Source organism: Peromyscus maniculatus, chromosome 16 (assembly GCF_049852395.1).
Source record: "Peromyscus maniculatus bairdii isolate BWxNUB_F1_BW_parent chromosome 16, HU_Pman_BW_mat_3.1, whole genome shotgun sequence".
NCBI classification, from domain to species: domain Eukaryota; kingdom Metazoa; phylum Chordata; class Mammalia; order Rodentia; family Cricetidae; genus Peromyscus; species Peromyscus maniculatus.
The window spans coordinates 5,583,159-5,609,081 of record NC_134867.1 but is presented as its reverse complement, the minus strand read 5'-3'; the positions used below and the strand labels follow the sequence as shown (position 1 = coordinate 5,609,081).

General features: G+C 39.4%; 1 long non-coding RNA gene and 1 pseudogene across 1 annotated transcript; one reads left to right on the top strand and one right to left on the bottom strand.

Moving 5' to 3' along the window:
• Positions 1–4,480: 4,480 nt before the first annotated feature.
• LOC102924247 (26S proteasome regulatory subunit 4 pseudogene) lies at positions 4,481–6,091 on the bottom strand (annotated as a pseudogene).
• A 143-nt stretch (positions 6,092–6,234) lies between these two features.
• On the top strand, positions 6,235–23,239 carry LOC143268836 (uncharacterized). The gene is made up of 3 exons (XR_013044960.1): positions 6,235–11,463; positions 12,390–12,501; positions 14,747–23,239. It is a non-coding gene; the product is annotated as an uncharacterized LOC143268836 (long non-coding RNA).
• The last annotated feature ends 2,684 nt before the right edge of the window (positions 23,240–25,923 follow it).

The following is a 25,923-nucleotide window of genomic DNA, read 5'->3' as shown; positions in this document are numbered from 1 at the left end:
GTCCTCTGACCTCCAGGTCTCCACCATGTCATACACACATGTATTCATATACACATACAAATACACATAAATCAATAATTATAATACAAAACAATACAAAGAGATCATTTTATTTGGTGTGCTGACGAAATCCCCAGAACATTGTACAGTGTTAATGATGATTTTATAAATGGATAGATGAATCACAGACTTGATTTATCTACTGTGATTTTTGATCATCAGACAGGATCATGTTTACAATGGCAGAACTGGCCCAATGATATCTAAATATTTTCTGTTACTTTAATCTTTTCTGTTACTTTAGAGTGAGCTCATATTGACTTGCTATTAAATATACAGTCATGTGGCCAAGGGGAGTTTTTGATCCTCAGTTTATTCCTCCAAAGATTACATGTTTGTGTCAGGTACATGTTCATGTCATAGAAATAAATGGATGATTATATGTTAATTTGAAACTTCTTTTGTCTGATATTTGACTTCACCAAAATCTTATATATTCAATGAAGAAAAAGCCATGATTTGATACATGTTTATATAGGAAATAACACATATTATGATAAAGAAGTGGAGCTCAGCATAAGGGAATAAATATACTATCTGAATTTGCCATTTAGAGTATAAGCCTTTTTAGCACAGTCTTTTTAATAATTTTTAAAATATTTATTGGTTTTGTTTTGTTTTTGCTTTTTCGAGACAGAGTTTCCCTGTGTAGCTTTGCGCCTTTCCTGGAACTCGCTTGGTAGCCCAGGCTGGCCTCGAACTCATAGAGATCTGTCTGGCTCTGCCTCCTGAATGCTGGGATTAAAGGCATGTGCCACCACCGCCCGGCAATATAGGGCATTGTGTGGAAAATCTCCATAACAATGTGAGATTATATCTTACTTAAATTGTAAAAATACTTTTAAGACAATATGTATCATTGGATCTAAATAAAGGAGTTTTAACTCTTCCATCAAGAAAACCTCTATCTTAGTTATAAGGCCAGTCCTGTGAGCAACTCGAGGCTGGTAACATGATACCAGGAATCTCAGAAATGTAAAAAACCCAAGATATTCTCTAACACATTCCAAAGCATGGGGTGGGGGGGGGACTGTGGCCAATGTCTTTGTCAAGAAACCTGACTAGCTCCAGTAGGGGCTACAGTCCCAAATCTGTCTCAGTAGACTGTGGTCAGATGCAGTTTATTAAAAAAAAAAAAATGGCTAATTAAAAATTGAATTGCCTTGAAACAGCCCTGCTGGGGATGAAGTGGAAACTCAACTTATTCAGGAACCTGAGGAGTTCCCACCTCCTCCCTCCCTGGAGGTACCCTATAACAACTATGCCATATAACTATATTTTACTGAATATTTAGTTAAACTGAACTTAGTTATATTAATATATGTAGGTAAACATAAAATTGAAATTTAAAAGATGAGTTTCCCAATCAACTGCTTGAAGAAAACAATCAGTACCATCAAAGATTTGGTGTAGGAAATGACATTCTGAACAGGACTCTAGTTACCTAGAGACTAAAGCCAACAATTGACAAGAGGGAGCTCACACAATAATCAGCTTCTGTGAAGACAGGATGAAGATAACTGAGTAAGGAAGAAACCTACAGAATGACCTCTGACAGGACAGGATACAGGCAACTGAGGAAGAGACCCACAGAATGGCTTCTGTGAAGATAGGATACAGCTAACTAAAGAAGAAACCCACAGAATGGGTGAGAATCTTTGCCACCTACACATCTGACAGAAGATGAATATCCAGAATATATAAAAAAAAACCCAAGAAAGAGTCATGAAAACAAATGACCCAATTAAAAAACTGGCTTTGAATCTGAACAGAGAGTTCTCAATAAGATAAAGATGGCTAAGAAATACCTAAAGCAAGATGCCCATCATCTGTAGCAGGTAGAGAAATGTGAATTAGAACAAATTTGAAATTTCATCTCATCCCTATGATCAACAGAACAACTGAGAGCTGACAGTACAAATAGATAGCCCTAAGTAGGGAGGAAAATCTCAGCCCCTCAGAGAGAGACTTGTCCTGGACAAAGAATGACAGGAAACTAATGACTGCTAAGAGAATTGGTCCATCCCAGAATACTTGGGTCTCAAGTATTCAAAGTATTCAGCCCTGAAATCAGGTACATAAGCAACAATGGACGCAGCTATAGATTTTATTTATATATTTAAGAGAGAGAGAGAGAGAGAGAGAGAGAGAGAGAGAGAGAGAGAGAGAGAGAGAGAGAGAGAGAATGGGACCATTAATTGCAGAGGCAGTGAGGAGGAGAAATGGAAGGGGGTGGGGAGGAAAGGACATGAGAGTAGATGGAGAAAATAAAAGAAAGTAAGGAAATTATGTGATCATATTTTAAAGACAACTTTCCAAAATGGCAAAATTTTAACAATTCTGTTTCTGAACTACATTTTAGATGACTTGAGACAAGAGAGGACACAAGAAAATATCACTTGAGATTTTTTCAATGTTATATGTATTTACATAGTTCAAAGTAATGCAATATGACAACACACAATACCCAAAGAGCTCTTGCACACAAAGAGATGTATGATACCAGGCAACCTCAGATGTGACTTATGCAACCGACTTATATGACTCAGTTTTATCTTCTTCTTCTTCTTCCGTTACTGTGATAAAATGTTTTGAAGTGAGAAAGAGTTTATTTCCATCCACAACGCAAAATGCAAGCCATTATGAAAGGTAAATCAAGCCACTATATGCTTGAAGCAGCTGGTCATATTACATCCACTGTCAAAGAAAAAGCAATGAATATATGGTGTTTCTCATCCTTTTCTCTACTTATAGAGCCCAGGGTCCAGCTTAGGTAATGGTGCTATCCAAAGCAGATGGGTCTTTCCACCTTGATTAATTTAATAAAGATAATCCTCCTTCAATATATTCAGGGGCTAACTCCCAAGTAAATCTAGATTTTGACAAGACAACAATAAACACTAGCCATGGAGGATTTGTAGAAATTATTACTTAGTGCTCACATGAAGGCATGTTTGGTTCTGGTTATCTGCAAAAGTTAGCCTACTGTGAAATGCATAATAATTATTTTTTCCTTTAAAGTAGTTAAATATATTACAAAACAAAAAATATAACTATATTTTATAATAGTCTAATTCTATATGATTCTGTATCTAGTTCAATGTGATTTAATAATTGTCAAAGTATTTTTTAACTTAAATAAAAATTAAATTTATGAAATGGCAAAACAGAAGATCTTTCTAGTTGAATGAAATGTTCTATTTTGAAATAAAATATATTTCATGGAAGAACATCAGTATCAGTGAAATATATTGCTAACTGTACTGTGTACATGTTTAAAGAAACATATAGAGTAAAATATCTTATTCTTCTATATCACTGTGGAATGATGGAATATCTATATTGTTTTAAGCAATCTACACAGAATTATTTTACATAAATATATACCTGCAAATACATACACAAATGAACACAAGCTTCTAAAACTGCCTTTACCTGAACAAAGTGCCATAGTAAAATAAATAGAGGGAAATGGGTATATTGTTGTCAGATGGAGTTCAGGGATATTACTAAACATGTGAAATGAGTAAAAAATTGTGTGTTATTAGTAAACAAACTGTATACTTCATTTTGATATGTTCTCCAAATATGAATTCCCTGATACTATCACATGCATTCATTGGAAGTCACCTCTTATTGCAAAACATATATTTGTGATGCATAATTATTTACAATTCCTCAGAAATATAGCTGAAAGTCCCTTTTACAAAGAGAAAGGACAGCCTCAAGTAGGAAGCACACTCAAGGGAGACAGCAGTTGTGGTGGTTCGAATGACTGCTAAGAGGAGAATTGGTCCATCCCAGATGTTGGATTTGAGGTTTCATAAGCCCACACAAGGAAAGGCCTTGCTTTCTCTTTCTCCAGCCTGAGGATCAGGATGTTAGCTGTCAGCTACTGCCCAGCACCAGTCCTGCCTGCCTACCATAATGCTTCCCACCATGATGATCATTCTTAACACTCTGAACCTGTAAGCAAGCACCTAATTAAATGCTGTCTTTTATAAGTTGACTCCATCATAGTGTCCTCACAGCAATAGAACAGTAACAGAGAGTGATGTCATAATTCTCTGATCCTTCTTCTAGGTTTCCAATCTCCCAGGTCACAGAATCTTGTTGTTTTTTTAACAGACCTAAGAAAACTTGGAAAAGGAAGGAGATACATGTTGGCCCTGGCTCAAGTACCTACCCATTCCCTAATTTCTTTTCTTTCTTTCTTTCTTTTTCTTTCTTTCTTTCTTTCTTTCTTTCTTTCTTTCTTTCTTTCTTTCTTTCTTTCTTTCTTTCTCTTTCTTTCTCTCTCTCTCTCTCTCTCTCTCTCTCTCTCTCTCTCTCTCTCTCTCTCTCTCTCTCTCTCTCCCCCTTCCTTCCTTCCTTCCTTCCTTCCTTCCTTCCTTCCTTCCTTCCTTCCTTCCTTCCTTCCTTTCTTTCTTTTTTTTGAAAGCAAACCAGACAACCCTTTATTGGGAGCAGAGAGCAGCACAACACAGTGACCCACGGATGGAGATGCCTGATGGGCACCCTGCACAGCATCCTTCGAGATAGGCTCTACCAGCGAAACTCACTGGAAAAATGGATTCCTTGGGGCAGCTTCCCATCTTCCCAGGTCGGGGAATTCATTAACTTCCCTGAAGGCAACTGTGGGTCACTAGAGATAGAGCCCCTCAGGGGTGTCCTCTTGCTTTTTATAAAGAACATTCTCTTTAGATTTTTTGAAGTCTTCATTTGTAACTTTCATTCTGAGTTCCTGCAGGGCCATCAAACCAGCTTCTGTACAGATTGCCTTGATGTCAGCCCCAGAGAGGTCATCCTTTGCCATGATCAAGTCATCCAAGGTTACATCATCAGCCAGTGTCATCCTGCTTGTGTGGATCTGGAAGATCGCTTCTTGGTCTTTTCATCAGGCAGAGGGAACTCGATCTTTCTGTCAATGTGGCCTGGTCTGATAAGTGCTGGATCCAAAGTTTCTATTCAGTTTGTAGCCATGATAACTTTTACATCTCCCCTCGAATCAAATCCATCCAACTGGTTCAACAGTTCCAATATGGTTCGTTGAATTTCTCTCTCACCTCCAGAGTTTGAATCATATCTTTTGGTCCCAATGGCATCAATTTCGTCAATAAACACAATGGATGGTGCATGTTCTTCAGCAACTCGGAACAGCTCCCGAACAAGTTTGGGCCCGTCACCCAGGTACTTCTGAATAAGTTCTGAGCCAACCACTCTCAAGAAAGTGGCTGAAGTTTGGTTCGCTACTGCTTTGGCCAATAATGTTTAACCTGTTCCTGGTGGACCATAGAGAATGACCCACTTAGGGGGCTTTATCCCCATCTCTTCGTAATACTCAGGATGGGTAAGAGGAAGCTCCACAGATTCCTTAATTTCCTGGATTTGGTTGTCTAGTCCCCCAATGTCTGCATAGGTCTCCTGGGGGGCCTTTTCCACCTTCATCACTGTGACCAGGGGATCTGTACCATCCACTAGCACCCCTATTACGGCATGTACCTTGTGGTTGAGCAGGACAGAACAAACAGCCTGACTCCAGCAGATCCTTGTCCACAAATGACAGGATGCTGACGTAGTGTTCTGAGCCCACAGATGTGGACACAATGGCATGATTATCATCGATGATCTCTTCCAAGGTTCCCACAGACATGGTAGTCCCCCTGAGATCATCCACTTTCGATCTCTCCTCCTCTTGTTTTTCTTCCAATGGTTTCATCTGCTCCTGATTTCTAATGAATTCTTCCTCCATGAGAAGATAGTCTTTTATTCTCTCTAACTTCAGTAGTTTTAGGCGGCACTGAGTGTGAGGCGTTACCAGCGGCAGTTTGCTGGCAGCATCTGATCCCTTGGTTTTCTTCTTCTTTTTCCCCACTCTGGTTGGGACAGGAGGTTCATATTTCTTTTTCTTGTCCTTGTCATCCTTCTTGCCACCCCCAGGACCATGACCACCACTCTGACTTTGACCCATCTTTTCCCGGCCATTCCCTAATGTCTTAAAGTGTTGTGGCCGCATTGTGACACCCCCCTGAGCAAGACCACCACAGAGCCGATATCCGAAGCAATACACAAAGGGGTTTATTGATAACAAGCAAACCTGGGCTTGGTCCATGTCCAACATCCGACACAGCAGGTGGAGGAGGATGGCCCTGAGCTCTCAGGGTAAGGGGTTTTTAAAGGGAAAAAAAAAAAAAACGCAAACAGGGTGGTACAAGCCTTGGTGTCATATGATTGGGTAAGGGTGTGTAACCTTTGAATTTACTAGTTGGGGGTTATAGTTACCATTTTGGACAGGCCTAGACAAGTCCCAAGCTTTGCTCTTCAGCTGCCATGGGGCTGGCTGGACTTGCACGTTCACATTGACCCATTCACGGTGTTCTAAGTTGGTGAGGGGTCCCAGACAATAAACAACTGGCTGAACCTTGAGCAGTCAGTACGTGCAGAAATGGAGCTATTGCAAGGACTATGTTTTTTGTTCATGGCCCTCCCAGAAACTGATTGCTCAAGTCTCAGGAAACTGAAATTGAAGCCTGAGCTCTGACAGAAGACTGAGCAGCCTCTTATGGAATCTACTTGGTCCTTTCAAAAGCATCCTGTTAGTTGAAGTAGAACACTGAGGATATTTTTATTACTATTATTTAGTAAAAAAAATTTACTTTGTAATAGAAATTAAAAAACAGAAGAAATCAATATTTTTAAATAAAATAAGTAATATTTTTATTTAAAATAAAGTAATATTAAGATGTTGAAATAAGATAAATAATAATCAAGTACACAGGGATATATATATATATACATATATGTATATACATATAGCAATATATAATAATATGTGTATCTATGAGTATATATTTATAGAATACCAGGATATTGAAAATATTCACTGGGATTTTGTAGCTAATACAAAACATTATACAATTGGATAAAAATGAATACTCACAGAAACTTTCACTCCTCTAAGAATACAATATGTAATTGTGGGAAATAATAATGTGCTTGCAAAATATTGTGATATACTTCATTTTGCTATACTTTGAAGATGCTGATGACCTCTGACTCTCACAGGTCTACATATTCAGCGATATTATTGGCATAGTACATTATTTTATTAATAAATGAGTCTCTAAGATTTCTAAGACATAACTATATTGTCATAAGAAAATATTTTTGTTGAGTTAAAATTTTACAATTAAATAAACAGAAATAAATAATATAAAGATGAATATAAAGTATTATATAAATTTATATATAAAATAATATAAAGAATCAGAATTACAGATAGAAGTGAGCAGTAATAAATAACACAAAATAAATTAAGAATGTAGATAGAAATTCATGACATTCAGTGTTTATTCTTTGCCAACATTATCCCTTATGTGTCTACAGATGGCAGATCATTACTATCATGCCACATATGTTTTATTAAATTAAAGTGTCAATCTTGACACCTCAATGAGATATAAACAATGAACATGGTGCATCAATGATATTTTGTTTAAGAAACATAAAATTACTGAAGGCTATGCAGAAAAGCATTTACTATTAGAAGTGACTTTGAACAAAATTATAGAGCTGAGGAAATGGAAGGATTCTTGACCATTTGGTTGGAACAATTTGTCCTATCTAGGTAGATCTGAAAGTAGCTCTTCCTGACTGGAGGCCATGTACTCTAGTTTATCTGAGATCTATAGTCTAGGCTAATAAACACTGTTGTGCCCAGATTATGACCCCCAGAGAGACCACCAAAGACGAGCATGCTGGAATGCAAAAACAAGGTTTAATTCTGGATATCCAAAAGTAATACAAGCCTAGGCATGGACTTTGTCCAATACATCCAACGCAGTGGAGGCTGGAGGAAGTGCCCACCTATCTGCAAGCTCAGTTTTTAAAGGGAAAAATATCACAAGGTTACATCATTTAGGGGTGCTAGTACGGGTACAATTCTGATTGGCTCGCTTCTAGGGGCTTTCTAGAAATCATAGCTTAATCTTACTTCTAAGGGAGTGGTTACCCACCACCATTGCTCATTGACTGCCCTCAGGTGGCGACACTTCCTGGAAACCAGGAAGAGGACATTCCATAGTCCGGCAGGCATTACCTCGCAACTACCTTGTGACTCTGCACTTTTGCACTTCCTGGTTTCTGGAATCTGGACTGACTTGTTTCAGTAACGATTGGCCTATTCCCAGAAGGAGAAATCTTAGGCCTTAGTGTTTGGTTGAAAGCATTTTGTTCTTATTTCTAAGATGGCTCATTTTGGTTTCACAAACACAAGCCTTACACATGCAAGTCTTGGGGTAAGAGCTGGGGTATTGTTGCTCTGGGCTTCGGAAGTCAAAGCTTTATCCTGAAAAAAAAAAAAATGTTTTCCTCTAGAATCTAAATCAGGAGATATGATGCCGGCAATCATTGTGATTTTCAGCTTTCATAACCACTGACTGTCAGCAGCAGAAAGCAGCAGTTGGTACACACAGAAGTCCCTGTCTTGTCCTTCAGCCTGCACTGACCAGAATTGCATCTCAAGCACCTCTCATGCTATTCTCTGATGTAGCATTTGGGAACCTTTGCTTTTGATAGTTGCTACCCTTCCAGTGCTAGACCCTTGGCCCTTAAGGCTTGGTAGCTCACTGAAGGGAGACTTCACTCAAGATTTCAAAGTGTGACTTCAACCAAGGCTACCTTGTTCCTCTGCAGCTGTCAGTGCCTTGGTGTCCAAAGCTGAAAGGATGTCATGAGGACAGTCCAGGTGATTGACATTAATCGGACTACTTGGCTGACAATTTTTTTTTTCCTGAGGCTGTAGACAGTTTAATCATTCATCGAAATCATTAAGAAGATGTCTTCTACACACACAGACTTGAAAAAGCTATATAGAAACAGAATAATTCTAATCACAGCCAAAGGTACTTAACCATATCTAATAAAGTTTCATCGTATTTAACTACTGAGGCCATGTCCCCAGGAGAAGCCCATTCCATTGGTCTAACTCAGAGGCCTTTGATGGTTGGGATTAAAATATCAGGAATAAATCAGACATAAAGCACCAGTAGTTATCATTGCCTGGGGGTGGGGTGGGCAGCCTCCAGCTGCACAGGGCTCAAAGGGAAATCCCCAGAGTCAGTGCATAATAGACATTTTTGTCTGAGGGGAGTAAAGGGAAAAAGACACTCACTGTCTCTCTTGATGGTTTCTTTTTTTGTTCTCTATTCCTTCATGTTCTTTCATTATAGTTGAACAAAGAAGGCACTCCAAAATGAAATTTTAAGGCCCATGTGACAACAGGAAGTTCCAGCATCTTCTAATGGACTGAATCCCGAACAGCCCTACAAAGATGCATTTATTGATTGTTACACCAAGTATTTCCTCATAGCAAGGTCCCTAATATTAATCTACATGTCTCACAAAAGGGGAACATCACTTTAGTCCTTTATTATGTATCATGTGCAATAAACAATAATAGCCTTAGGTGCACCTGAAGCGTCTTGTGGCCAAAGTCATGGGGTGGCTGCAAACCCCCTTCAGCAAAATAATCACTGTTTTTCACAAGGATACTCCAAGGTTAAGGCACTTCTAAAAAAAGAGCTGTTCAGTCTAATATCTACCCCATACAGTGATTCTGCTAAATTCTTACAGAGTACAGGTAAAAACATGTTTTTCATCTCCCTTACATGATTAAAAACAAAGTCATTCCAATATCCCATATACACTTATATCTAAGTAACTGGTTACAGATGAACAGAACATAAGCAAACAGAAAGTATTTTTTCATAGCCAATTCTTTTGTTGGCAAGCTACATATTGTGGTTACAAAGAAAGAATCACCTTACTATTTATCCTGAAAGTTAATCTTATAAGGAATATTAAAGGAATCACAAATCTAAACTTTTATACATAAAAAAGCAATTAGTCAGCTGTACTTTAGATCTTTAGGGTGCATACCCATTTATCAATAGTTTTTGTTTCTGTTTGTTTTGTTGTTTTTATCAAGAGATTGAGAGCAGGAATGGGTACAAGGAATTAATCATCAGTTTTGATCATTAACCAATCCTAGCAAGAAAATATGTCAGCTAGTACCTGTTGGGCTGTTTTGTATTTTTGAACTCAGCTATGTGTCCTTTTGAACTTTATATTGTTTTCTAGGATTTTTCATCTTAAGGCTTCTATTAAAACATCTGATTAACCTAAAGTTATTATAAGGCTTTGTTTTAGCTAATGATACACACTGAAATCTGGGACTTCGTCTTTCAGCATTATGATTAGAAGAATTTAAGCCAACTTGGCTCCTCAGACTCAATTAATTCTCTTAATCATTAACTTGACCTACAATCTATGTAGCACCTTAGGTGAAACTCATAAGCCATAGCCGTGTAACATTTTCTTGTATTTGGTTTTATTCACCAAAACTCTTTTTGTGCCCAGATCGTGACCCCCCAGAGAGACCACCAAAGATGAGCGTGCTGGAATGCAAAAGCAAGGTTTATTTTCCGGATATCCAAAAGCAATACAAGCCTAGGCAGGGACTTTGTCCAATACATCCAATGCAGTAGAGGCTGGAGGAAGTGCCCACCTATCTGCAAGCTCAGCTTTTAAAGGAAAAAAAAATCACAAGGTTACATCATTTAGGGGTGCTAGTATGGGTACAATTCTGATTGGCTCGCTTCTAGGGACTTCTAGAAATTACTTCTAAGGGAGTGGTTGCCCGCCACCATTTCTCATTGGCTGCCCTCGGGTGAGGGCATTTCTGTGGTCAGTTACCCTGGAAACCAGGGAGAGGACATTCCATAGTCCGGTAGGCATTACCTGGTGACTATCTTGTGACTCTGTACTTTTACATTTCCTGGTTTCTGGAATCTGAACTGACTGGTTTCAGTAACTAATGGCCTATTCCCAAAAGGAGAAATCTTAGGCCTTAATTTTAGGGTGAAAGCATTTTGGTCTTATTTCTAAAATGGCTCATTTTGGTCTCACACTGTATAAGCTGACATTATTATTATCAATTAGACAGCACAGCTGAGGGAGGAAACATCTTTGTAACAATCCATAGGTAAAAATGACCAGTAAAATAGGAAGTTTCCATGAGATTAACACATTACAGTATAGGCAGTGTGGAATCTCCCTATTACCCATTCAACCATTCTAGGTACCAGAAAAAAATAGCAGTAGCAAACATGTAAAGGCACAGTAAAAGCTGAAGATATTCTGGGGTCTGCTCTCTCAGAGCCTTGCCTAACCAAGATTTATCCATCAGGGTTTTGCCTCCTGGTGGGCTGACACCTTGAATTTCAATTGCCACCTGCTGTTCCTCTAACAGGGCCATCAACAAGTGGAGGTGGAAAAGCCAGGACAAGCTGGAAGTCAGATGCACTTACTGTCAAATTCAGACTGCAGTGAGAGACCTCATGAGTCAGTTAATGGGAGGCTGCTGCAGTCATTACCATTACTGCATGTCTGCTAGTTGTCCCTGGGGCCGCTGGTGTGACACAGATATTACCTGTGGTCAAGAAGAAGGCTTAAGCATGGAGGAAGAGATTGATAGCATGGCATAGAACCCATTGCTGTTTCTTTCAACACCATTTCTGATCATGAGAGAAATTTATGGACAATGTTTTGCCCACAACTCCCACAATCTGTCTGAAGAATTCTCTAGACACCTGTAATGTAGTACCATCAAGAAAAGGTGGTCATAATATTTGCTAGACTGACAATTGAATTCAGCACAATGTATTGAAGAGTGACAGCTCCGTAGTCTCACTGCAGTTAAAAATAATAGACATTGATGGTTCTTTTTTTAAAATTTATTACTATACTCTTATTTGTTTCTCACATGTTTACTTGATGTGTTAAGTAACAAATAAATTGCTAAAAAGATGTTTGGACACTGTGCCAGTTGGTTAAATGAATAAATCAGTTGTGATGCCAAAGCATATACAATGCTAGGCATTACACATTTTAAAATCATATACTGAAGGAAATTATATATCTAACACCACCACCTATTGTGCCATGTTTCTCTCTCAGTGTCTTTCTCTTTTCCTCCCCGTATCTCTTTCTTTATCTCTGCTTTTCTCCTTCTTTCACTATTTTAACTTTGATACATAATTTAAAATAATTCATTAAAATTGTTGTAGACTTACTACTCATATCTGATTAGCCAAATGCCTCTAGCAATTTGTTTATATGGTAAATACTTCTAGAATATTAAGCTACTATTCCATATCATGTTGCTTTCAAAAACTGTTGGTGATTATATAAAATCAAACATAGTAAATTAGTTTTCATTAGAAAGCTTTTCAATTGCAATCCTGTTTTTATTGCTAATCTTCTTATAGGTAACCTCTAGGAATTGCTTGAAGATGAGAGGCGCACAGATTGACTGGCTGCTCCGAATTACTTCCCCTGGGATCATTCTGCTGTTTCCAGCAAGCTTGAGATAATCTCTATGTAAATAAATCTATTCTTTTCTATTTCTTAGCCTTATCTATCAAGTCCATTTCAAGAGTGTGGATATGAAGAAAATAACTATGTGGATTGAGAGATTCACTAAGACATGTACCAGACTTGAATATTAATAAAGCAAATTCTTGGTTATTGTGGAGGTAAAAACAAGAACAATTCAGATGAATGTTTTCTTTTTACAATGATAGGCAATCAGTTCTTTATTGATCATGTTTATTAAGTAAACAAATAAGTGTAAAATAGACCATACTTTTTATTAAACAAGCAATTTTCTCATCTTGCAAAATACCTAATAATATTTTCTGAGTTTTATTGTTTAAAAAGTTAGGAATACAAACATGTCTCATGAATATAAAATACTGTGTCAAATGTAGACAACAGATTCTTGGTCCTATAACTCATATGATTATCATTTGGTACAAAGTTAGGAGACCCAAGATGGCACAATAGAGATCATTAGCCTAAATAAGAAGATAATGCGTGGTTGTAATTAGGATTTCCTAAACATTCTACAAAAAATATGTACAATATAATGTAATATATAAGTGTATACAAATATATGGTAATCTCAAACAACTGAAATAAAGAAGTAACAAAATTTATAACATATATGTTTATTGATTAGTGAGTAATATTTTAACAGCTTTAAAAAGGAATAGATTCTGTATATATAAAAACAATTAAATATCAAATGTATATATTAATTATACACTGAAGATCTTAAACAACATATATATTGTACTCTAAATTCTAGGTAGGACTTTCAATAATTTTCACCTATAATGCAAGAGGACTTATAGATCCTAACATGAGCAGTTACTCATTTAATAGGTCAAATGTATAAATTTATTTTTCATTTTCCTTTCCTTTCAGAGAAGGGGTGAGTAAATACCTTTTAGAGAAAGAGAATGAAATGATAAACAGAGCTTTGGTAAAATGAGGCAATTGTGGAATAATCTATTCTCGTATTTCCATGCTAAAAGAAATATAACAGAAGAGAGCATGTTTTATATTTAGACTTTCATTATCTCAATGTTTTATGTATAAAGCCAGCATATTTTTGCATTTTCATGAAATTGGAAATATTCTACATGTAAATAATCTTCATTGTTTGTATAAAGAGTTATGAATGTTTTATTATTTCATAGAGTGAGTACATGTGGCATTTTAAAAGTATTTACAGCACATCCCAAGTCTCCTCAGTTTTCCTTTGGTCACATTTTCTTCCTCTTTACAAAACATTAAATTTACTTTTATACTGACACAAATATATCAAAACAATAGTTATTAATGGATAACAGGTGATATTTTTGTTGTGCCCAGATTGTGATCCCCAGAGAGACCACCAAAGATGAGCATGCTGGAATGCAAAAGCAAGGTTTAATTCTGGATATACAAGCCTAGGCAGGGACTTTGTCCAATACATCCAATGCAGTGGAGGCTGGAGGAAGTGCCCACCTATCTGCAAGCTCAGCTTTTAAAGGGAAAAATCACAAGGTTACATGTCGCGTCTGCCTCTACCAGCAAGGAAGACGCAACACCAGGCTCTTCTCCAAGCAGTTTATTCAGGAACCTTGAAACAATCTTCTGACTTCTGACCCCGGGGAAAGCCAACCCACAACCTAAATAGCTTCTGGGCAGCCAACCCCAATCTGCCATGTGGGTACTGCGGATAGGTCCAGGAGGTAGAAGCAAGCCAAATCCTTAGCCTTATCCAAATAAGGAGTTGTTTATCACAGAGAGCACTCAGTGTCGGGAGGGTGGAAGGCAGAAACCAGCGCCATCTTTGAGGCGTGGCTCATGCAGCTCTCTACAGTTACATCATTTAGGGGTGCTAGTATGGGTACAATTCTGATTGGCTCGCTTCTAGGGACTTCTAGAAATTACTTCTAAGGGGGTGTGTGGGCCCTGGCCCCCGACTGTGAGTGGCTGCTGCCTTGCTTGCCAACCTTGACCAGATGTCCTCCCTATTCAGATCCCTGCCTGTTTCCTTCTCACCTAAAGATCACCGGAGAGATCACTGGAGGTTCTTTGTTCCTGTATCCTGCATTTGGTGTAAACAGCTTGATGCAAGAATGTAGAACATTCCCTAGTGAACTTCTGCCCTCTAGGGATCCCCCATTGTGCTATAAGCCTGTATTTAAAGTTCTCTCCCTTTTTCAATAAACAGCATTCGGCATTCAGTGGCCAATGACTCCCTGTCTCTTGTCTCTTATTTTTTAATCCGCAGCCTCTTGCTTGGACATGGTGAACAGGTATCGGTAACACCAGCATTACCTCAACAAATGGAGGTCCCTACCGAGATCTGAGAAAGAAGGGACGAGCTGATGGACACTCTTGGAAGGCTGGCCAGCATTTTAAAGAAAAAAGAAAAAGGTAAGAGTGAATTGAAATGGGTCCAGCTAGCTCACAGTCAGTTAACTGGACTGTTGAAGCAGGAAAGCACCGAAGTTAAGTAAGGGCAAGACAGCTAAAGATTTTAAATAAAAAAGGAAATCTTCCCAATAGAGAAGAGGGAAGAAAAGGAAATTTCCTGTTAGAAAAGGGAGAAAAAATTTTAATCAAGAGAAAAGGATTTTCCCAGTAAAAAGGGGAAAAATTTTTGAAACTAGACCTAAAGATTGGGGCCCTGTAGAAGAAGGATGAAGGAAAGAGAGAAGCCTCTTCCCAGTGGTAATGGAGGATGTAAAGACTGTTTCCAATTGTAGAGTTTTCAGGATAGCTGAAACTCTGAGCTCTCTCTGCCAGTGCAGAGCAGCAGCATCTGAATTACAAAGAATCGGCAGGTAGGCCTCATTGCTGCTGGCTGAACAGCAAGCTGAGCCCAGAGGGTAGAAGTTTGGCTGTCTGTTTGTTTATTTGGGTTCAAATATTTTTTTTTTCCCTCAGAGTGGGAATAATTCAATATTTAGGATCCCTTCGTGGGAAATGTTTTTCTGTTTTCCCTTATGGTGGGAATAGCTCATTGTTAGGTAGTCCCTTCATGGGAGTAGGAAGTTTAAACGTGAGTTTGTGTGTGTGCGCGTGGCATGTGTACCCAGTGGTGGCAGACAATGGCGTGCACGAGATGGCCAGAGCAGCAGGCAGACAGGTACGCAATGCAGGCAGGAGGCGGAGCCGCAAGGCCAATGGGAACGGACCAATCGAGCGGAGTCCGGGAGAGGGACTAGCACTAAAAGTTTAAAGGGGCCTAACTTCTGGTGAAAAATGGTTTTGTTCAGGACATTGAATGCTAAGTCAATGCTGTGTGAATAAAGGATGTTCTGTTCTTTTGATTGTCTTAATAAATGTTTGGATGAATGTTTGATTTTCATGGTAGATAAATTAAAGGAACAGGATTCACAATTTTGAACTATATATTAGGTATGCTCTTGTCTGTTGATCATTACTGAAAATTTGGCTCTGCAATTTAAGTTGCTTTCTAGAAATTCTTGGTTTAATTCTCTAGAAATATAACACCTGAAATGGATTGGGTTGTTAGCTTATTAAATAATGTTGCTAAGATAAACCCATAAATGATAATCTCTTACTGATAAATATGGTGTGTGGTGGTATTCTAACTGTACTGAAATGTGATTTTGATTGTATGTTAATAAATAAACATACAGGGGTCAGAGCTATTAGAGCCATAGAAAGAGCATGGTGGTGGTGGCGCACGCCTTTAATCCCATAGATCTCTGTGTGTTCAGGGATACAGCCAGCATTGGAGACACACGCCTTTAAGACCTGGGGGGCTGTACATACAGACAGTGATGAGGCAGTCACGAGTTTGGGTTTACAACCAATGAGAAGGCAGAACAAAAGACTATGAAATGACATACACACAGGGAAATAGCTCTCTTTTGGGAAGCTAGGAGCTCACAGGAGGAAGAGTAAGATTTTAGCTCTGAGCTCTGAGCTCTGACCTCTTGGCTTTCTGTTTTACATTGGTTCTGTGTTTCTTATTAAGACGGTTGGTTATATCAACAATGGTGGTATTCTATTTGTACTGAAATGTGATTTTAATTGTATATTAATAAATAAAGTTGCCCGGGGGTCAGAGCTATTAGAGCCATAGCAAGTGGTGGCGAACGCCTTTAATCCCAGCACTTGGTAGAAGAGCTAGGTAGATCTCTGTGTGTTCAGGGATACAGCCAGCATTGGAGACATATGCCATTAAGACCTGGAGGGCTGTACATACAGGCAGTGATGAGGCAGTCACATGTTTGGGTTTACAACCAATTAGAAGGCAAAACAGAAAGACTATATTAAAGACAAACACACAGGAAGTAGCTCTCTTTTGGAGAAGTAGGAGCACCGCAGGAGGCAGGGTAAGGTTTTAGCTCTGAGCTCTGACCTCTTGGCTTTCTCTTTTACATTGGTTCCGTGTTTCTTATTTAATAAGACAGTTGGTTACATCTACAGATAAAGACATAACAAAATTATTTTTCCAGTAAATAAAATACAGGCAAATTGTTTAGTCCACATTGTTAATAATTGGCTTTTTGTGCTAATGTGTTATTTGAAATCTATAAGGAAGGATCCTCTTAAGATTTTATAAAAATACTCCATAAGAGTATTACCTAAAGTTACCTCTTCAAATCCTATATAGATTTTATTTAATGCTTTTTTAATTGGCATATATAAAAAATGACCATGGAAATAGAAGCTGGTGATAGAATTGCTCAATTATTATTGCTTTCATATTTTAAATTCAAACTAGCACCTATATGTGGAACTGGAGGCTTTGGAAATACAGGGAAAAAGGTGTTTTGACAAACAGTTATCTATGATAAATAGCCTAAATTAAAAATAAAATTATATGGGATTGAGATTAAAAGATTATTGGATTCTGGTACTGGATATATCTATAATTTCACAAGAATCCTGAGATCCCAATTGGCCCCTTAAAGATTCCACCTCTAACTTACAAGGTCTCGGCACAGCTCAGACGCCATTACAGAGCAGGCTACTTTTAAATTGGAAGGATGAGGAAGGTCATGCAGGAACTTTTCAACCCTTTGTGCTACCTGACATTTCAGTGAACTTGTGGGGACGGGATGTGTTAGATGGTATGGGAGCAGTGCTTACTACACAGCCTGTACAACAGATGCTGAAGAGTCAGGGCTACTGCCCGGGCAGAGGCTTAGGGAAAATGTTGCAAGGAGACCCACTCCCTGTGTAAGACAAAAGCTGTGTCACTAGGGGTCCTGGGGATACTAGAGGATTAGGGTCTTTTCCATAGAGGTCACTGCACAGCAGCCTTCGATAATACAACCAATAAAAATCACTTGGAAAAGTGATGACCCTGTATGGGTGGAGCAGTGGCCCCTTACTAAGGAAAAATTGGAGGCTGCGAACACATTAGTTAAGGAACAGTTAGATGCTGGACATATCATTCCTTCCACTTCACCTTGGAACCCTCCTATATTTGTTATTAAAAAGAAGTCAGGAAAATGGAGGCTATTACAGGATCTTAGAGCTGTAAATAAAACCATGCTTCTCATGGGAGCAACACAGCCTGGCTTGCCTGCCCCTGTGGCAATTCCTAATATTGGCATTTAATTGTGATTGACTTATATTTTATGGCTGCTAAAGATAAAAAAACTTTTCTAAATTACAAGAGGTTCTTAGCCTGGCTAATTTACAAATAGCCCCAGAAAAGGTACAGGTATCTTTTCCCTATCATTATTTAAGTCATAAATATTTTGTTTTACTCATTCATCTCCTGGAGTGTTTTGGCAAACAGGTCCTATTCTATGGGTTCATTTCCCAGCTTCTCCAGCAAAAACCATTACTCCTTATCCACAGGCTGTTGCTCAGATTATATTTAAGGGAATCAAGATCAGTGTTCAAACTTTTGGTAAGGAGCCAGATATTGTGGTGACCCTATACACCCAGTCTCAAATATCATGGTTGCAAGCTAATGATAATGATTGGACCATACTGACATGCTCCATGCAGGATAAGTTTGATACTCACTACCCCTCCAATGATGTGTGTCAATTTTTTAAATTGCATCCTGTTATATTTCCCAAGAGAGTACAGATGAGTACTATTCCTCAGGCCCGTGTGGTATTTACTGATGGCACTTCATGTGGTTTTTCTGTGGTGATTTTTGGTAACATAGTGAAGAGAATGAAAGTTCAGGGCACTTCTGCCCAGATGGCAGAGGTACAGGCATTGTTGTTAGCATTACAGATGTTTTCTGATGAGAGTGTAAATATTTATACTGATAGTCAATATGTGGCACATGCCATTATGCCTTTGGAGACAAACATCTACATACCATCCATTTCTCCCATTCATGAATATTTATTGCAAGTGCAAGGATTTATATGGTCCCGCTCACATAACCTTTATGTGGGCCATATTAGAGCTCATACTCAATTGCCTGGACCTCTAAGTGAAGGTAATCAGAGGGCTGACACCATTACTCATATGACTGTCACATTAGTCTGTTCTGCCTTTGATAAGGCTACTCAGTTGCATCAACGTTATCATCTTAATGCTGGATCTCTTTGTCATCATACAGGCATAACCCGGGAACAAACCATCCAGATTGTTAAATCATGTCCTATTTGTGTTGAATTTTTTACCTGTTCCTCATCTGGGAGTTAATCTCCGAGGACTTTTACCTAATCATGTGTGACAGATGGACGTCACACACATGCCTTCCTTTGAAAAATTACAATATGTCCATGTGTCTATTGATACATATTCTTCTCTAATTTTTGCTTTTGCCCATTAAGGGGATAAGGTTAAGGATGTAAAGAATCATTGTCTTCATGCTTTTGCCTATATGGGAGTGCCAAAATGCATAAAGACTGATAATGGTCCCGCCTACAGCAGTATGGGATTTTCAAAATTCTGCCAAGATTTTTCTATTGTTAATAAGACTGATATTCCTCATAATCCTCAAGGACAGGCTATAGTAGAACTCTGCCATTGTATCTTAAAAACATATATTACTAAAGTAAAAAGGGGGAGCTATGGGCTCATCTCTCCTCTCCACATTCTATTCTTTCCCTTGTTTTATATATTTTAAATGTTTTATCAGTGGATTCTACTAGAGAATCCACTGCAGATAAGCACTGGAGGGCTCCTGTTGCAAATCATCCTCTGGTGCAATGGAAGGATCTTTCTACTGGCACTTGGAGGGGACCCGATCCGGTGTTGGTGTGGGCCCGGGGATCTGTTTGTGTCTTTCCGCAGGACAATGAAGTTTCTCTTTGGGTTCCTGAACACTGTGTGTGCCCTGTGGCTGCCGCTGAATCCCAACATGGCAGAGACCTATTGGGCTTTCATAAAAATCTCTCCCCTTCTGATGCCAATGGGGATTGAGAGCCCAATACGGTCCCTTGGCAAACATTATTGTAAGCCTAGGAACTGTAGCCATGTGGTTGGATTCTTCAGTAGGTAATGTATGGTAACTTTTTTCAAAACTGTTGAGAATGTGTCACACCTTGGAGATTAAGGAAAACTCTGAAGGTCATTGACCGTCATTTGTTAACAGTAGCATGCCAGCTAAGCCTTTTCATATTCTGCAACCCTCTTCAAGCTGGTGTAGTACCTACTTTTCAGGAATGGCTCTGTGCAACATTTATTGGCCTCCTGAAATTCATCTAGCCTTTTTGAAGATACCTTAAAATTTGTGAGCCTAAATGTAGCCATTGAGAATGTATTGAGAATGTAGCCATTATTAGTTCTGCTCCTTGTTTGCTGTTTTTGTTTTTATTTTCTTTATGGTTCTCAGTTGTTCTTTTACAGACCTGCCAGCCTAAGTAGTGCTGGGATCAAGAAAAATGGGCCTTGGTGGTTCGTGTTCCTGGAGCTTTGTCCATGCCAGTGGACCATGGCAGCTAGACACAGATGATGCTCACATGCTCCAGAAGAGACTCTGACATCGCTGTTGCTGTTATAGCAGTGGTGGCCACTGCTGCTACTGTGTCTGGGATTGCCATTCCATAATTGGTTACTACAGCTAGCACAATGGAGACCCTGGCAGCAAAAGTAGCTACCACAGTTAGTTAATCTTCCATCTTATTGGGCATGATAAATTTATTTCCACTATAATACATTAAAATTGGTTTTGACAGTTGTAAAAATTATTTAAACTCAAGTTCCATTTGCTTATGGGATACCACTCTACAAGGACTCCAATTTGCAGTAAGGCTCCTTTAAGAAGGAAATGTCTGGATTGCTTTTAGCCTCCTGGCTATGGGTGGGTTAGGACTTCTGTTGGTCTTTTCTGTGTCACACAGATTGCAAGCCCAGCACCACTTTGAGATCTTTGGCAGCAGTTACTCTACAGCTCACGTGGTTGAGTCTGTATGATAATGAGTATTCAGAGATGGGTAATGTTTGGGGGGTGGTCATCAACCTAAGACAGAGCACTTGTGTGGCCTGGGCAGCTGTTTCCATGATGGGTAAGGTGACCTGCTGAGGTCCCATGCAACCTAAGTCAGAAGCTAAATTTTTTTTTAGTAAAAAGGGGGGACCTGTGGGCCCCAGCGCCCGACTGTGAGTGGCTGCCGCCTTGCTTGCCTACCTTGACCAGAAGTCCTCCCTATTCAGATTCCCTGCTGGTTTCCTTCTCACCTATCACTGGAGAGATTACCAGAGGTTCTTCGTTCCTGCATCCTGCATTTGGTGTAAACAGATTGATGTAAGAATGTAGAACATTCCCTAGTGAAGTTCTTCCCTCCAGTGATCCTCCATTGTGCTGTAAGCCTGTATTTAAGGTTTTCTCCCTTTTTCAATAAACAGCATTCGGCATTCAGTGGTGAATGACTTGATGTCTCTTGTCTCTTATTTTCTAATCCACAGCCCCTTGCTCAGACATGGTGAACGGGTATCAATAACGTGGGCATTACCGAAACAGGAGTGGTTGCCCGCCACCGCCACCATTTCTCATTGGCTACCCTCAGGTGGGGGCATTTCTGTGGTCAGTTACCCTGGAAACCAGGGAGAGGACATTCCAGAGTCCAGCAGGCATTACCTCATGACTATCTTGTGACTCTGTCCTTTTACACTTCATGATTTCTGGAATCTGAACTGACTTGTTTCAGTAACTAATGGCCTATTCCCAAAAGGAGAAATCTTAGGCCTTAATTTTAGAGTGAAAGCATTTTGGTCTTATTTCTAAGATGGCTCATTTTGGTTTCACATTTTCCCCTTCTCATGTGCCTAATGGAACCCAATCATGGGTTTTGGGCAGTTAGCTCATAAATATCCCTCTCTAATAATGGCCATGTATAGTTAGCCATCTTGTCTCTATGCCAGGGAGTTTCCTTTGGACCCAGCATTTCAGCCTTTTCTGAACAGGGAACATGGATGACGTATTCTCTTCTGGAACTACTTCAAGCTAGCATTGGGGCACCATTGTCAGCCCCCCCCCCCCCAAAAGACTGAAAAGTTATTCAAAGACTGGGCAAGGGAGCATTTGTCAGAAGCATGCAGCTGCCTGACTCCATAGGGACAGGGAAGAACCATGTTATCTGGGCTGGTCCACGTCAGCTTTTAGCAAACTGGAGCTCACAGTTGTGTGAAGCAGTGTAGTCAGCAACTGCAGCTTGGAAGTGACTGCCAGCCAAGTGGAAATCTGTTGAGACAAATTTAAACTAGGAACAGAAGTTAAAATTTATGAACTTATTTGGAACCCTTAGGTCCATACCCTTAGTAATGGGAAAAGCAGTAGTCCCAAGACCAGGAGAGAGGAAAAATACCATCTTTAGGAATACTTATCTGGGGTTCTTTTGACCTCTGTGAAATGGGTCTAGGTTTTTATGACTCTTTTGATCCTTTGAGGCCTACTTACAAAATGACATAAAAGTTTTAGATACATTAGTATTACCAATCTGTACTGAAATCCATATTGTAAACAAAGCAGGTAATGGGTATCTTTTAAAACAGCAGAAGTGAACTCATACCTTTGAGTCCCAACAAGAACTACAGATTTGGGTTAAAAGCTTGTGGGTTTTTCTTCTGTCCAGAAAGCCAGGTATAAATTGGACAGAGATTTTTGGCCTGATGAGAAGCACTTTTAAGTTTACATTTAAATATATTTAGATGACATCCAAAACAAATCCAAAACATTGAGCTTGTGACTGAAAAGTAGGTAGTCATTGCTTTACCAGCTCATTAGGACTCCTAAATGTTAAGCTCTGAACCATAGAACAGGAGAGTAATCTGAAACATCTCATTTTAGACTCATATCTGAACCTTTATGACTTTTTTAAACTTTTATATCTTAGAACATTTTCTTAAAAGTGAGCTAACAAGCTAGCTATAGCCTTAGAAGGATCTGTTTGATGCTGCCATGCTGACAAAGTTAGAGCTAGTGTAGACATCAGTACTACCAGAAATCTGAGAAGGATAAACTATATCTGAGTGCAGACCAAGAAGCTTCCTATCCTATAAATTACAGGGGCCAATCCCAACCCAGGTCTCCATAGCATTGGAGGCACCAGTCAGAACAGCATTAATCTTCTTCCGCCATCTGGCCCATTACGATCCTATTTCCTGACTTCAGCACCAGCAGCTCCATCACAAGCTTCCCATCAGCTCCTTCACCAGGCTAATGTGACCATCACTTTTTCATCAGGCTAAGGGATGCTTCAGAAGAGACAGTGTTGCTCCTGGATGAACTGTCCAGTCAATTTGATGTCTACATCTAACCGGCCAATACCTGGCCAACCCTGGTGACACCATCTTTGATGTGGTAGAGAAGACACTCAGACATCAAAAGGTCCTCATTCAGATTTACTAGATGGGGAGTCTTTTTTTTTTTTTTTTTTTTTTTGGAGAGAAGACACCCATAGTACCACCATACTCTCAGACAGCCATACCCATCTCAGACAGCAATGTTTCTCTCTCCATTCTCAGGGCTTCTGTCTTACATAGCTTCTCCTCTCAAGTCTCATTCAGCTTGACAATAATCTTCTCCATCTCCTGCAGCCTCTCCGTGGCCTCCTCAGGCCCAATCTGGGGCTCCGCACTGGGGAGAAGGAGGGCTCCAGCTCCCCATTGTGTGGAGGAGGAGATGAGGGTGAAGTTGGGGTGGGAGGAGATGATGCAGTTGACAGAGCATCTTCAGGACTGCCCTCTTTTACCTTTAAACCTCCTAGAGCAGATGCTGAGAGTCTCTGAGCCATCAGCAGCTCCTGCTAATGCACCACTTCCTTCTGCAGCTCTCAGGTAAGCCAGGCATTGGGGTATCTTGCCCTGTGGTCAGTGTTGTCATAATCCAGGCAGAGACATTGTGGTGCCTCATATGTAATCATCTTCAGAGACTTTGGGTCACTGCTAGGATCTGGAAGCCTGTCTGCTATAATGAGCTTTTAGATCAACATTTAAATGCCATATTCTGTAGATTTCTGAAGTATGAGGGCTGTCTAGGTATATCTAAATAGACAAACTTTGTTTCTAATTACTTGTTTCAAGCTCAACCCTGAAAACATGCGAGGGACTGAGTAAATGAGTAAACTTGTCGCTGTAATATTACATCAGTACTTACTTACCCTGACAATTAAAAAAAAACTTGATTACTTATGACTGACTATGTATGTTCTCTAACAGGCTACTATAAGTAGCCTAAAAACAATGCTTTTAAGTTGAAGTTCTTCTAGCATCAAATAGAGGTTCAGTAAAGAAACCAAAACAAAATATACAAGGAGGCTAGACAACATTCTTAAGCCTGAACATACCTTGGGTAAGGAGAAACATTTTTTAAGTCATTGGTTTTTAACTATAAAAACTGTTCTTAAAAGATAAATATCTCTCAAATGTCTTCTGTAATATCAACAATAAAGTATCTTTTTTTTTTTTTTTTTTTTTTTTTTTACTTTAAGGGGGAGAAAACATGGCATCATCACAATCTGTATAAAGTAAAGCCAAGTTCCAGAGTGCAAACAATCCCAAAGTTCAATATCTGTGATTCATTCATAATCCTTTTGGTTCTTTTACTTAGAGGCTTGAATGATTTCTTTGACCCTACCTTTGGCAGCACATACATAGCCTGCCTGCTCCATTTTATTATGGCTGGTGCTTCTGGTGATCATCACCTGGTACTAGCATTTTTTAAAAACTGCTAAGGTCTACCACTGCCATACATTTGCAAACCTCAGCTGTTTCCTATGATTCCTTTATGTTACAAAGTTTAGCTGCCAGAGCAAGGTATATTCCTGTGTATAGAAGCATTGAAGTGAAGTTTTAATATTTATCAAATACCTTATTTATTAAACATATGTTGCCATCTATTTAAATTCTCTAGAAACTTGCTGTTGAACACTTGGTAAGGACATAAGCACTTAGGTGTTAACCTGAGTAGATCTTTATAACCTTAGTAAAGGATGGCTGCCAGCCACATGGCTGCCCATGAGGTCATCAGCCAAGATGGAGGGAGCCACGTGGTTGCTGTTTAAAGCTCGTTTTTTCTAAACAATAATTACTTGTACACATACACGCAGTTGGATCCAAGTTACACACATACATACATGTGTGTAACAATGTAAGCTTGCTTACATTTTCAAGTCACATACCTGTACACATACACACATAAGTAGTTTGCAGAATCATTAGCATTTTTAAGATGAAAACCAACAAGTATTAACTTTTAAATTCGGTATTTGCAGGTATAAGAAACCATAAAAGTTTACATCATATCCCATCTGACTTTCTACAACCTTCCATATACCCTCAATCCATTCCTTTGATCCCTCAGACATTTACTCTAGACAAATTCAGCTTAAAAAAAAAAAAACCAGAAACTCTTACCAAAGTCTTTCTTGTGATTTCCCTCAGTAATCTAGAATATATTATAAAGTTACAATATTTTAAACAAGAACAGAAATACATGCTTATACCATAACAAGAATAACTCTCAATTTGCATCAGCACTGTACTACAGACAAGAAAACTGTTGGTTAACCTCACATAGGCAGTGACATTCCATTCTTGGAGCCAGACGTTGATCAGGTTTTAGCCCCAGGGCAAGTCTTGGGAGCTCTACCCAACAGCATGGAAGAGGAAGAGGACAGGGAAGGCGTGCACCATGTTGACAAAAGATTGCTGTTAACCTCAGAATTTCAAGAACACGAGAATGGCAGACTGAAAGTGACTCCATGTCCTGGCTGGGCCCACAGACCTGTAGGCCACTCCTCAGCTGTGACCCTGGAGGGGCAGTTAGTTCTCCACCAGCCCCCACACTCTGAGCTCCTGGAGGCTCCTGCTGGCTCCTGCCAGCTCTGCCCCGTGTCCACACAGTAGCCTAGCCAGAACCTGCCAGCCATATCTGGGCCCCACAGTGCTCATAGCCTGCCTAGTTCCCATGTGGCCTCTGGGCCAATCTGGCCATCATCTCATCATGCTAAAGTCTCTACTCCAAAGCTCTCTGAGCAAGCTGGGGCCCCGAACCCACTTCGTCTA